This window comes from Aptenodytes patagonicus, chromosome 6 (assembly GCF_965638725.1).
Source record: "Aptenodytes patagonicus chromosome 6, bAptPat1.pri.cur, whole genome shotgun sequence".
In the NCBI taxonomy this organism is placed as follows: Eukaryota; Metazoa; Chordata; class Aves; order Sphenisciformes; family Spheniscidae; genus Aptenodytes; species Aptenodytes patagonicus.
The window spans coordinates 11,293,025-11,306,642 of record NC_134954.1 but is presented as its reverse complement, the minus strand read 5'-3'; the positions used below and the strand labels follow the sequence as shown (position 1 = coordinate 11,306,642).

The 13,618-nt window shown below is 42.8% G+C and overlaps 1 protein-coding gene across 1 annotated transcript in view; it reads left to right on the top strand.

Annotated features, from left to right (window-relative positions):
• The first annotated feature begins 595 nt into the window (after positions 1–595).
• LOC143162603 (tumor protein 63-like) overlaps positions 596–13,618 on the top strand; it is a 111,879-nt gene continuing 98,856 nt past the window's right edge. Inside the window, exon 1 of the mRNA XM_076343287.1 lies at positions 596–631. The gene's annotated coding sequence lies outside the window, so the exon portion shown is untranslated. The remainder of the gene's footprint in view (positions 632–13,618) is intronic.

The following is a 13,618-nucleotide window of genomic DNA, read 5'->3' as shown; positions in this document are numbered from 1 at the left end:
CCCTAAAATATAAAGAGATCTTAGGAGAGAGAAAGAAAAAGTACTGCCCCTGTTTTGAACTGAATTGAAAATCAAGGAATTTCAGCAGTGTTTGAGAGAGGAATAGCAGAATATTGTAAATATTATGCTAGAAAGATGAGATGCTGCACCCCAGGTTTGATAGCAGTCCAGAGGCATGTAAATGAGACAGGAGACTGGATTCTTTGATCTCTAATGTTGAATGCTCTTAAATCACAGAATCACTGGCCTGATTTTGCTTGTACTACAGTTCACCCAGCAGTTTGAAAAGGAGATATCAAGCAGACTCTTCATAGAATAATCTGGATTTGTACTGATTGCTTTATTGTATGTGAACGTTTTTGTACATGAACAGCTGCCCTAGAATTTGAAAGGCTACTGACTTGAAATGGTTGAGAACTCTTAGTTTTGAGTCATCTCACTGAACGTATTTCTTTGTTCTGAATTGGTTATTTAGTAGGGGAAAGGAGAAGGCATGAGAAATCCCTTGAATCATTTGAAGGAAGAATTGGTCCTGCTCCATTGATACCCTTGGCCTACAGATGTCCCCTATGAGACCTTCACTGAACACCAGGCAAAGAATTGCAGTGGAAGTTTCGGCGCGCTCTGGCAGGTAAGGGAAATGATGAATCAGAACAGCAGGTGAAACCCATAGGTACCTAAAGGATACTGGTCCTGTCTTGAATCTGAGTTGCTGAACTGCCTCATGTGTAAAATTTCTTGTGTTTCGTGATAGAAAGACCAACTGAGACAGCTTCCTTGTAAACCTTTCAGTCATGTGACAATGATCAAAAGTCATGTCAAAAAAAGAGAAAAATTGACAGGGAATACAGAGTAATATTCGAAATGCTATGCAAGTGGCTGGTTTTTTGGCAATTTTTGCCTCTAACATAGCCTACAAAGGTCACTGATGACTAACTCTTGTGTATTCCTCTAAAATAAAAATAGATATGTGATGTTATAGAAAAATTAAAGGAATTTCTATATCTTTGAGTTGCACGCGTGGCTTACCCACTCACGTTTGTACCGAAGTCTTTCAGGACTGGCAAGATTAGTTTCCTTTTTGGACTGGGGAAATGAAAACTAATGCCAGATTGTGTAGGCAGCTCTGGACTGATGTGAGCGAAACATCAAAACTCATCAATATCTGCAGATATTTTCTTGACAGCGGTAGAAAACGACATTGCTGAAGCCCCAGGGTGCTGGGATAAACATTTTTGCCAGCCCATATGGGAAGGGAGGTAGATCCCAGGACATGTTGGGTCCAGAGGCAGGAACAGCCACCTGCACGGAGATGTGTGGAAGCTTTGTTTTTCCATTCTGATGTAGGAATGCTGAAATAGCATGTTTCACCGTGATAATAAAGCCAGTCTAGTTTTGAAATGGGTGTCTGGTATCTTCTGCAAATAGGATTGCAGCAGATGGTTGCATTGCTTCACAGTCCCAATCAGAAATATGAATTCTTCTTAAGACACTGAGGGAAATGTTATGAAAAAGCAGTGCAGACTCTGTGTACCAATGTGAAATGGGTGGAGAGATACAACGGCTAAAAGCAGAGCTGTAGGACTTTCCTTTAATGGGTACCTTGCCTGGATATACTACATAAACTTTAGGAATATAGGCTTATCTTGCAGTTCCATGCACAAATAGGCATGTGTGCTGCCTCTGAATGTAGCAGAGACACAGCCTGGGTCAAGGAAGCAGAGCAAGTCTTGTTCCCTGGGACCCCAAGTTGGGTTTCAGGAACACGGGGCTCCATTCCTCATTTCATTATAAAGTTCTTCCATGGCTTTCAGCCGGTTCTGCCAGTTTATGTGCAGGTACATATGTATAATACTATAGGCAAAACTATTTGTGCATCTGAAAATATATAGGGAGGTGTGCTCTCCCACTCTTGCAGAGAAGCAGTGAAAAGATTCCTGAATTCTGTTATGCCACCACTCTGGTTTTGGGACTGGGATCTCAGCCACAGAAAAGTGCTCTCCTGGAAACAGCAAGCAAACAGTGGATTCTCCCCTCCAGCTGCTGACTGCAGAACACCCCCAAGTCCTGGTGTTTCATGTGAACAGTTGCATCTCCTGGAGCATTTTCATGCATATGCACATGCTCTTTCTGGGTTTTTACCACTTGAGCATAAAACACAAATTCTTTTCAGATGCGAAACCTCCGTATGTCCACATCTGGTTTGCTGTGTACCTCACTAGGAGTGATATGGGTGCACAGATAATGGCTTCTCTCAGTGTGGTTGTCCAGCTTCAATTTACTGTTGCTTTTCCCTTATGCTGAATTACTTGTTAAAGCCGATATAACCTCTGTTTTCCTCCCTCTCCATCCTAAATGTAAATTGACTTGCCACAACCTGCTACTCTCTAGAAATTACAAAGCCTCAGAAGATAATTTGTTGCTGGTGCTGATAGCATCTGTTTATTCTAATGCACCAGCCAGTCAGGCCGTGCTCGCCTGCAGATGGGGAGAAAATGACCTTCAGTAAAATCGCAAACTTAACAATTCTGAAACAGCATCTCCCTCAGCAGCTAGCTGCTGGTAATCTGAAGTCTGTGTTTTCAGGGAGGCAGCAGTCAAACCAGTGCGAAGCGACTCTGCCATCAGTGAGGCAGAAAGTGACCTACAGCTTTTTGGAGAGTAAGGAAATATGGGAACACTCACAGTAGGGTTGTGGCCTGAAAAAATGCTGTGTGCCAGCTCTTTTCCGGATGCTTGGATTCCTTGCTTTCATAAGCATGACAACTGCCTCTGCTCCTTTGCCCATGAATGTCCAAGTAGAGTTCAATTCTGGTGCCCCACGGAAGGTCTGATTAGAGCACTGTCACTCAGAAAATCAGATAAATGAAGAAAATAGTAGAGTTTAAACTAAATAATCCATAGGACTTCAATTGGTTGACTGGTTGTGATAGAATTGGCAATAGTGGCACAAAAAGAGCCTGCTTTGTACCTTGTGAATAAAGAGAGGATGAATGTTTTCTCTGGATAATGGAATAATTTTCACTTCATTGGTAGTTGGGAGTATGTTAACAATCAGGTTCTAAAGTTACATATGTAAATCATTGGGTTTTTCTAACTCTATATGCTAGAGTTGCAAATCTGAAGAGCTCCCTAGTTCTTTTATTTTGATTTCTAATAGCCCTACAACACTGGGGAAGTTCTAGACAGAAAAGAAATCTAATTTTAGATCAATATTTAAATAGAGTGCTATGATCATTAATAATTAACATTAATATTAATTAATTCAAGGAAATTCAAGGAGAATCATACAATGAATGACATACTAAAGAAATGTAATACATGAAGAGGCATCTAGCGTTGATTTTTTTGAAAATAACTGATCAACCTCAGTTGGATTTAAAAAAAAATACCTGGTTGATTATTATACTAATGTTGATGTAAGAATTTCCTATAAGCCTTTAACTTGCTCCTATACATATCCACTCATAAACTCAAATGGTACAGTATCAAGTAGGAAATGGTACATGGATTCCGACTATTTCAGTTACAGATCTCAAAGTGGGATTTGTAAATAGATTTGAAGTGTAAACACATCAAATAGCTATGTTCCTAGTGGGATCTTGCCAGTCATCCAGTCATTGCTTTCGTTGTTTAATGGTGTGGCAGTGACTGGAAGGAGACATTAACTCCACACTGCTGACGTTAGCAGATGACAGAAAGATTGGCTTAGCATAGTTTGGATCCCTTGATAGAATGGAAATAGCAAATAATTTTTCTTTTCAGGATGCTACAGGTAAAGGAAATTAAAACTCTGAGATTTATGTACCAGATGGAATAGACTGTGTTAAGAAACAGGAATCTGGAAAAGGATTGAGGGTTTGAATGGATAATTGGCTGAATGTCATCTCTCACTCCAGTGCCGTGGCCAAAAGGGCTAAACCAATCCTTGGATCCTTTCTAACGCCTACTAGATATTCCCTGCTTATATATGCAGGGATCACTTTACTGCTGTGTTTGGCGTTGGTGCAACTGCTTCGGGAACACGCCATCCAGCTGTGGTACCCACAACTAAAGAAGGATGTTGAAAAACTGGAGATCTTTCAGAGAAGAGCCACAAGAATGACTGAAGGATTGGAAAACATGCCTTACAGTGGAGCCCATCTCCTTAGCTTACCAAACAGCAAGTCAAGAAAAGCTCAAGTCTGTTTTTCAAGCATGCTATATAAGGAAGAGAAATTCAGAAAACAGAAGCTCCTTTGGGCAATAGTATAATAAGAATTGGTAGTCAAAATTTGGATTGTTCATACCGTATGTAAGTCTTCAACTTTTAACAGCGGAAACAATCATTGGAGCAAAACTCAGGGCTGTGATTTATTCTGTCATTGGCAAGTAGAGATTGGATGCTTTTTCCATCAGTTACACTCTGGTTCGTGCAGGTATTCATTCAGAGCAGCCTTGTTGCTGGCGTCCTTTCAGAGGTCAAACCTAGCTGACCATGGCTGCCTCTCTGGCTTTGTTAATTTATAAATCAGAGTTCTCACTCCAAATTATTCATAATCTAGATACACAAAATCCTTCAGATACAAATTCTGCTGTCTGATCTGGATCCTAAACTCCATTCTCCAACTTCACCGTAGGATTGGATAGGAAAAGCAAGAATTTGCGGAAGTATTTGTATGAGAGATTTTGTTTGATGACATGAAAAGCTCAGGGACTAGATGTTAATTTTTAAAACCATTTCTCCATTTTTCCAATTCCCATATCAGCACACAGCCTTTGGCAGGGGGCAGGGCAGGAGGTTTTGAATGAACAGTTAGAGTCAGGCTCCTTTTTCTCAAAGGCTTGAAGTCATAGTCTGGCAGAAGGATCCACCAACATTTTTGAAATGGACCAAGGAGAGTAGGGAAGAGAAGAACCATGTGTCTGGTTCCAGGTCCTACCCCTGATGTTCCCTCAAACAAAGCCTGAACTTGCAATTTTGACTACTGGGCAGTCTGTGCAATGACCTGTGGCCTTGGCCATTATCCTGCCTTCCTCTCTAAGGAGAGTTTTTCTTCTGGGCAGCACAAAAGCACATTAGCAATGGCACAGTGAGGAAGTCTGCCTTTCTGCTGCGCACACTGTGCGTGCCCTGCGAGAAGGAAGTCTGCCTGAAATTCTTCCCAGCCCTTAAAAATAGAAATGGGCATGGCAGATCTCACTGTTCACTGAATTGGGATTGAATCCAAATATTCTTTGAATGTGATCAAACCTCAAGTTTGGAGGATGTCTGAGCCTTGGATATGGGTTCTTTCCATTTCAGAAACACTACTTTCTGGTCTGCTTCTCTAGGACCACTTAAAAGTCTTCAAATCAAACCAGATCTGTGGCTTTCCCCACTTCCCTACTGGGCTGCTTTGATTTCTGAACCTTTGAGTTTAGCAAAGAGAGGCCACTTTGTTTCTTTCTACAGAAAGGTATTGTCACCAGGATGATATGAAGCAAGGGAATTTTGTTGAAGCCTTGATCTGAAATGTTTTATTTCAAGGTTTTTTTTGCTTACTTTCATGTCCATATGCTTTCTCCAGAAGCTCCTTTATAAGACTCAGACTCTGCTATGATTGAAGTTGACTCTGTACTCTTAGTTTTCCCCATTTTTATTGGACAAACTAACTTCCCTTTCCTTTTCTCCACCCAGTCTGTGGAGAGAGCCCAGAACAAGGACCCAGCACCCAGCTGTGCTGGTCGTGGTCCTGCACCAGCCCCTCCATGCTGACACCTACACAGGGCTGTTGTGGTTTAGCCTCAGTCGGCAACTGAGCACCACACAGCCACTCACTCACTCCCCCTCTGCCCCCGGTGGGATGGGGGAGAGAATTGGAAGAGTAGAAGTGAGAAAAACTCGTGGGTTGAGATAAAAACAGTTTCATAATTGAAATAAAATACTAATAACAATAATAATAACAACAATAATGTAATAATAGTAATAATAATAATATACAAAGCAAGTGATGCACAGTACAATTGCTCACCACCCGCCGACCGATGCCCAGCCAGTCCCCGAGCAGCGGCCCCCCCGGCCAGCTTTCCCCAGTTTATGTACTGAGCATGACGTCCCATGGTATGGAATGTCCCTTTGGCCAGTTGGGGTCAGCTGTCCTGGCTGTGCCCCCTCCCAGCTCCTTGTGCACCTCCAGCCTTCTCAGTCGGTAGAGCATGGGAAGCTGAAAAGTCCTTGACTAGCGTAAGCACTACCTAGCAACACCTAAAACATCGGTGTGTTATCAACATTGTTCTCATCCTAAATCCAAAACACAGCACTGTACCAGCTGCTAGGAAGGAAATTAACTCTATCCCTGCCAAAACCAGGACAAGGGCTCTTGGCCTGTTTTAGGAATCAGAACAATTGTGGTTATTCAATTGCCTGTGCAAACCTGGGCTTTTGAAATCCCCTCCCCCCCAACCCAGGGAAGTGAAAGGGCTACTTCTTGTTCATTTTTTCTCTTTAAATCCCAAATATAGTATCATTTCTTTGAATGCTTAAGGAGGGAATACATCCCTTTTCAAGGCAGCAGAGCTTTTTCATCACAGAGGTCGCGGCTGTGGCTGTATTGGGAAGCATCCGTACAACAGCAGTGGTGAGCTCTCTTTGCTGGCTCTCGGGCCAGGGTTGAATTTCACTCTCTGAGCACATTTTTTTCATGGGATTTTCATCCCTAATGCATGTAAGTATTGGTCAGCTGTAAACGCTCCATCCTCTTCATAGAAATTAGTCCAAACCAGGACCCCAGGCTGATGGGGAAGCTGTCCAGGGCACACGCTCTGGCAAAGTTTTGGAGGGGTTCAGCTGTGAACTTGGTGTTTGCAGCTTCTGCGCTTGTGCTAAGTGCTCTAGCCCACTGTCAGCCGTCCATGCCATTGCTATAACAGCATTGTAAGAGCATTTGCTCTTGGATTGTAAAAACTGGGCTGTACACCAAATTAGCTATGTCCTCTTCTGTGTCCTTTTTTGTTTTGAAATCTATTTTAAAATCAAAATCCAGCAGCTTTGCAATACGGTAAGGAAATGCTCTTTACCAACCTAAGGTGCTATATGAATGTGGTAGACAGAGATGTAGTTCCCTAGTTCATCTGAAGGCATTTACTATCATGACTGTAAACTGATACAAGTATTTTAGTTATTGGCAGTTTATAAATATTCAAGATAGTTTGTGTGATGATTACATTTGTGGATCAACGGGAGAAATATCATTAATGATATCTTCTAAGGCATCTCCTGTTCTTTAAAGAGGTGCCTTTGGTTTGGATCAGCTGGAGACCTCTGGAACAACTCAATGATAAAACTGGAAAGAAATTTTCCCTTCTCCAATATACTGTCAATATTGGGTCTCCTTAGTCAAGGAAAAGACTGCTGTTGAAATTAACTTTGTGAGGATCCAATCAAAGCAAAAAATAATACTGAAATATGTCGTGCTAAATCTTACAAGGCAAACATTCTGGAGATATTCTGGAAGGGCACTTCACCTGGAACAGAAAAATGAGGTGGGGAAGAATAAAAAAAAAAAGCTTCCGTTTCCTGGATGTTGTAATTTTTTTTTTTTTTGTAAGGTAAATGTATTGTATCATTAGATTGAAGAAGGCCTTGTTTTTATAAGGATCAGAGTAAAGTTATGTGTTAACTTGGGATTTCCAAGCTTTCAAAACCCAGTATCTTCCATATTTGTATTTCTCTAGGTTTCCAGAAAAAACAGATGAATGACTGTGCTTGTTCTCTGGGATAATGTGTCTTCCAGGAACCCTATATTCTCCCTCAAAAGAGGCCTTGCATGGTAAACTTCACCTCTTCACCCAAACTGTCTTTGCCAGCAAGCCTTCCAGCTCCAAGCTGTTCTGTTTGTGTTCAGAGAGCAAAGGGTGAATCACCATCTTAATTAAGGTCAGCGTGTGATATCTTTGCTATTCTTCCAGCTATTCTTGGCTGGTGAATAAAGAGTTAAAAATAGGACATAGTCTCTCCTCTCCTGTAGTCTTTGGTGATTGCCCAGTTTACAGGAAGGTCCTAAAAATTCTCAGTGATAGTGTGTTTTGATTAATATTCACATTTCCATCCAGGTTTTTCTTTAAAAGGCTGAGTAAGTTGAACACAGACCACAAAATCAGTTGAATTGTTTTGTTTGCCCAGCACATCATTAGGAATAGAAGGGAAGTTAGGTCATTGGTCGCACTGGAATTCTTTTCAGCCTAACTCTGAGTTGATAGAACTTCGTAGTTTTAGTGCCCCTTGGTAGGTTTGTTTGAGTCTAAAATACATTGGTAGAAATATCTCAAATCAAATCAATTTCTCAGACTCCAGCTGGAACAGCAGTTGAAAGTCAGGGTCAGGAACTTAAAAAAAAAAAAAATGGGGACAGAGGAAAGAAGGAAGTGGGTTCTACATCATTACAGCATTTTCTCCCAATAACTTCTATGAGTTTCATTGCAGGCCCTAGGGCAAAGAATTTTCTACTCGGTCTGGAGGAGGGAGTGTTGAAGTGTTGGGAGAGGCAGGATGAGAAAGCAGCTATGTTGCTTAGGCAGTTGTTCTTAGAAAAGCATCGTTGGCAAACTAGCACAATAATTTTGCAAAAGAAAAAAAATCTTGCCCAGGAAGGAGAATTTTGCTGACAAGGTGTTAAGAAAAGAAATATCTGCTTTTATTTCATTCTGTTCTCTAAAGGGATTTAGCATTTTGCTGTGTAGCTCTTTCATACCAAACTAACTTTCAAAGTAAACCCACTTCCTCTGCCAGCATACTTTTTAAAGGTGCAACACAACTCTATTTTCAGTATTCCATCTTGCTTGAAATATATCGAATTTGTTGTTTTCTCTGGCTTAAAGTGGGAGGCTGAGCTTCGGGGGCTGTAAAAATAGTGGTAACATGGTTGAATCCTACAGGAGTCAACCATGGACAGAAGTTACTAACATCAGGTTGTGTGTGGCTTCCCCCAGGATCAGAAGAGAGATCTCACACAGGTTCCTTAATACTGCTTAGAGGCTGATCTCTGTGCTCATCCCTCTATGCCAGAGGCACAGTCAGTGGGCAGCGTTGGGGAGTGTGTACTCCCCCTGCTAGTGCTCCAACTGGATCATTGGCATCAGGTTTTTAAGGCATTATGGCAGTGCTAAAAAATAGTGTTATTGGATTACCAAAGTGCTTGGATTCAGCTAGTTGGTGTGGCCTTTCAGTAGGTTTGGAATGGGAACAGAATAGAAGAAAATAGTTTTGGCCCGTCTTTCTCCTGAATTGTCTGTCACCATTCAGAGACCGTCCCACAGATGTGAGCATCTCTTTCGCCGGGGAGGAAAAAGGTGAAGGAGAAGGGTGTTTTTTGTATTCAGCTTGTATTGACATCAGAGCACTTGTAGTTATTCCCCCATCAAGGCACACGAAGTAGGGACGCCTCACAAGATCATATAAGCGCTGTATTTTATGACCTGAATGCAAAACCTGTATTAGTTTCAACCTGCTTCTGGTAACATGTGTCTAATGCTAAATTACCTCTTTTATGTGGTTTGTGTATTACACGCTAACCTCAGATTGCTTTCATGTCTTCAACTTTCAGGAGTTCAAGAGTTTTGCAGGAAGAGCAGCAAAATGTGTTTTTGTCAAGATCTCTTTCATTTTTGGGCCAAGCTGGGTTTCTAATGGGCAATTTGAACAGCAATGACTGCCTGGAAGGCAGGCGTAAGCAGCTTGCGTGGTGCAGACATGTGTGAGTCCATGTGCATGGGAAGCGACTACCATGGGAACCCACTTGGGATGAATTGTAATGGTGCAGGTCAAAGGCTAGAACAACGCGGTGACAAGCAGACCGGGATGGATTGGGAAGTAGCATTACAGAGTCCTTATCTTCTTAAGCAGCAATGCTTCTAGAGGTGTAGATGTCAGCGTATAAATGATAGACCTTGCAATGGTTCATGCTGAGCAATGCTGTGCCACAATGGGAGACTGGACTGACAGCTCTAGGGCTGCTGTGCTCACTTCTTGCTGAGATGCCTGAGCCTGAATCAGATTTTTAGAATAAAACTAGTGTTTTCTAAACTAGTTTTAGATGCCTTGGGAAATGTTTTGGATGAGTGACCCCACGGCTGGTTATTGACATAGGGTTAGTACCAGCATGGCAATAGTCATGGAGACTTCGTGCTTGTCATGGTGCCATGTAGATTTCCTAATCTCCTGCCTTTAAAGCCAAATATACACAGTCCCTTACTCTACCTGGGCCCATAGTGGTCTTCCAGAGACTACCCATGTGAAGGATGAAGCGAGCAGTTACAGGGGGTTGTATTAATGCACATGGTGAGGCAGGAGAAAGGAGACTGCGTTATGGTGGGGCAGCCCAGTGGGTACAGCAAGGCTTGGGGAGAAGAGCGGAGGCATGCCAGCATGCTGGGGCTGTGTGCAGGGGATGCTCCTCCCAGGCTGCCCGTGGCCAAGGGCTGTCACTGTGATGGATGCCATAGCGTGGGCTGGCAGACAGCATGTTCCCCATGGCCTGAATCCCTCTCCCCCGCACAAAACAGAGATCCAAGGAGCAAGGCAGCGGGAAGCCCCAAACCTCCCTACTTGCAGCACCTGCTTTGCTCCTCCATGCCGCGAGCCCTCCCCAGAGGAAGAGGTGGGACCACTCCTTCTGTCTCTTCCTGAGTGGGATGATCTCAGTATGAGTCACTTGTGGCACGATATGGACCCTGTTTCTTTGGAAACGGCACCCAACTAGCAGCTGCACGGCTCAGCACATCTCTGACACAGCTTCTGGAATAGGGCAGGGCACCTTCCTAACCGAAGCATTCAAGGGCAAGGCTTGAGCGTGCTCCAATTTTGCGAATGGTTCTCGCCTGAGAGCAGGATGCAATGAGCAGAAGAGGGTGGGGATGCTGCGGATCCATTTCCCTCATTCTTGGTGTCCACTTAGTGCCCGCAAAGTGTTCGCTTCTGAGCCTACAGGGAAAGCCGCAGGAGCAGTGAGCTATCTACTAGAGATATTAGCTGTAGCACAAAGGGATATCTTGATTCCTTGGTCACTGGTGTCTCAGTAGGGTTTCAACGGCTGAGGATTATTCCTGAAATCTCCACTTGAGTCCCAGCCTTTTTGCTGTGGGAAGCTGCATTGCTCCTGCTTGAGTCTTCTCTGGTCTTCATTTTTAATGTATCTATCTCACGAGATTCTCAAATATCTCCTAGACCAACACCTTCCTTTCCTCACAGAGGTCTACCCTTCCCTCGAGTCATTGGAAAACACTACCCCAAAGCCATTTGCTTGGGCTGAGTGACATGCTGGGCAGTTAATGAACCAGCACAGCTGTGTTGAAGCATCTCAGCAATGAATACAGGCTAAAATAGAAGCCACAAACGGGAAACATGCAAACCCTTCCTGTGCCAGAGACGAAATCCAGAGAATGCTGGGCCAGATTGCTGGCTTTTCACGCCTCTCACTAATTAAATCCTCGTCTGTAGTCCACTTGTCCGCTCTGTCCAAGATGGTGTCTTCTTAAACGCTTTATGGAGGCATTTCCATTGGGGCATCTTCCAGTAACAACAGAAACCCTCATGCATCACCTTTAAGGCAGACACATGTAATTAGGTTGTTTTTTGGAAGGTTGGTTTGCTACAGGCAAATGGCCCATCACAGAGTTTAAATGGCCAGCTTGTCCAGTTTTTAACCTCACAAAGATTTTGTTACAGTTAATCCTTTCCTGATGGTCCCTGCACCCTGTTCCAAGTAACTTAAGTGATACAGCTTACGTCTATTTAAAAGGAGGGGTGGAGTACTTGTCCCACTCATTCCGGCAAAGAAACAAACCCAGGCCAGTCAAGAGGTTTCAAGTAAGATTGGGTGATACTTGAAATACGAAGATATTTGGTTTGTTTAACAATCCAAATGTGGTCAGTGGAAGAAAGTTGTCTAGTTTTTAATCAACATTTGTGCAATGCTGCATGCAGAAGTGGGAGTAGTAGTTACTATGTAGCCAGTTCTCATAATTTTATCCTGAATTTTGCAATGTGATGCTTTTGGAAAAAATAATCTGTTATTATCTAAGAAATTAAGTTCTCTTTAAAAAAAAAAAGAACAAACAACATCCAAAATGTGTTTCTAGCCCTTACACTTATGTAGAATGTGACCCAAGTACACCCCAAACTAAAACAAAGCAAAAAAACCTCACCAAACCTTATGGTTTTGGAGTCAACCCCTGCACACTCATGTTCCATTTTGCATTTGACTTTTTTTGTTGTTGGCATTTCTGCAGTTATAAGTCAATGGATGCCCTGGAGCAAAGATTTGATCTTTCTTGCCTGAGCTTGCCCTGCAAAAGGCTATCGGTAATAAATATTATCCCAAGTGACTGCGGTGTAAGTAATGGCATTCCTTACCCAAAGATCACCCCAAAAAAATCACTTTCTGTTCACATTGGGAAAGAACTGCTGGGAAGAAAGGTGCAAATTACTCTTGTCTCTGCTTTTAATGTCAGATACAGCTCACCTGTGCACTAAGAACCATATTGACCCAGAAGGATCTGAGCAATCTCTAGTCCCTGATCTCTTCCTCTGTTTTGCTGGTGAAGCCCATATCTGAGGCTGTGCTCAAACCACCTTCTCCTTCCTTTCCTATAAGCAAGTACTGAAATGGCAGCCCCCTTCCCAAGGGGGAACACACGGTGCCTTCCCTTCATTTGGCCTGGCAGATCAGGCCAGCTGTGCACAGCTGTGCACCATCCCAGCAGCAGAAAGCCCAAGCTCACTCCTCCTAGCAAGAACCGATGCCTTGGGCCTGAGCCCGGCCAGCAGCCACCAATACGGAGAGGCACAGAGGAGACCAGACCCTGTATTTAAGTCCACCCTTGGACCCACGCTTTCATCAGCACCATCGCTCCAGAATTAAACTGGAGAGACTTCCACGCAGACAAAACTGTAAGGTAAGCCCAGGCACTCCCTCCTTCACTGCCCACGAAAGGTGAGTGTCACTGGTGATCCTATGAGGAAAGAATGAATCTCCTCTTCTAGTACTCTTTTTTCTTTCTTCTTTTGTTTTCAAATATAGGTGGTAGAGGGTAGGAGGACTTGGAAATACACTGGTTTGTCTGTATTTTTAACTAAGTGCTTTGCATTTTAGGCTTCTCTGTAAAATATAATGATAGATTTCTTCAATAATAATTACAGTGGGAAAAAAGCTTCATCCAAGTTGCATAAGACTAGCTTTATCCGGGCATGTGGTTTTATACAAGTTTAATTGTTGATTATCTAGGAAAGACCACAAGCTTTTGTTTAGTGATAAGAAGGGTCAAAAAAAATTAAAGGAAACCCAAACCATAAAACCCTCTCTGAAGGTTTTTTTGTTCCACCACAGTACACTAGTGATTCTCACTGGAATCAGTGTGTGGTTGTCTTATCTTGTGGTGGGAAGACAGATAGTCCCTGGGGAAAGCAGTAAGCTGCCTGAGTCTTTGAGTCAAGCGATGGAAAACATGGAGTGTGATTTTCAGAATCTCCGTCCATAATCCATCCTTAAATGTTCCCATAGTTCTGTGCAGTTTGATTCCCTTAATTGCATGATGGATTTACAGTTGAACATTTCAGATATAATTACCTCTATTATCGAAAACAAAGGAGACACGTGCCAGT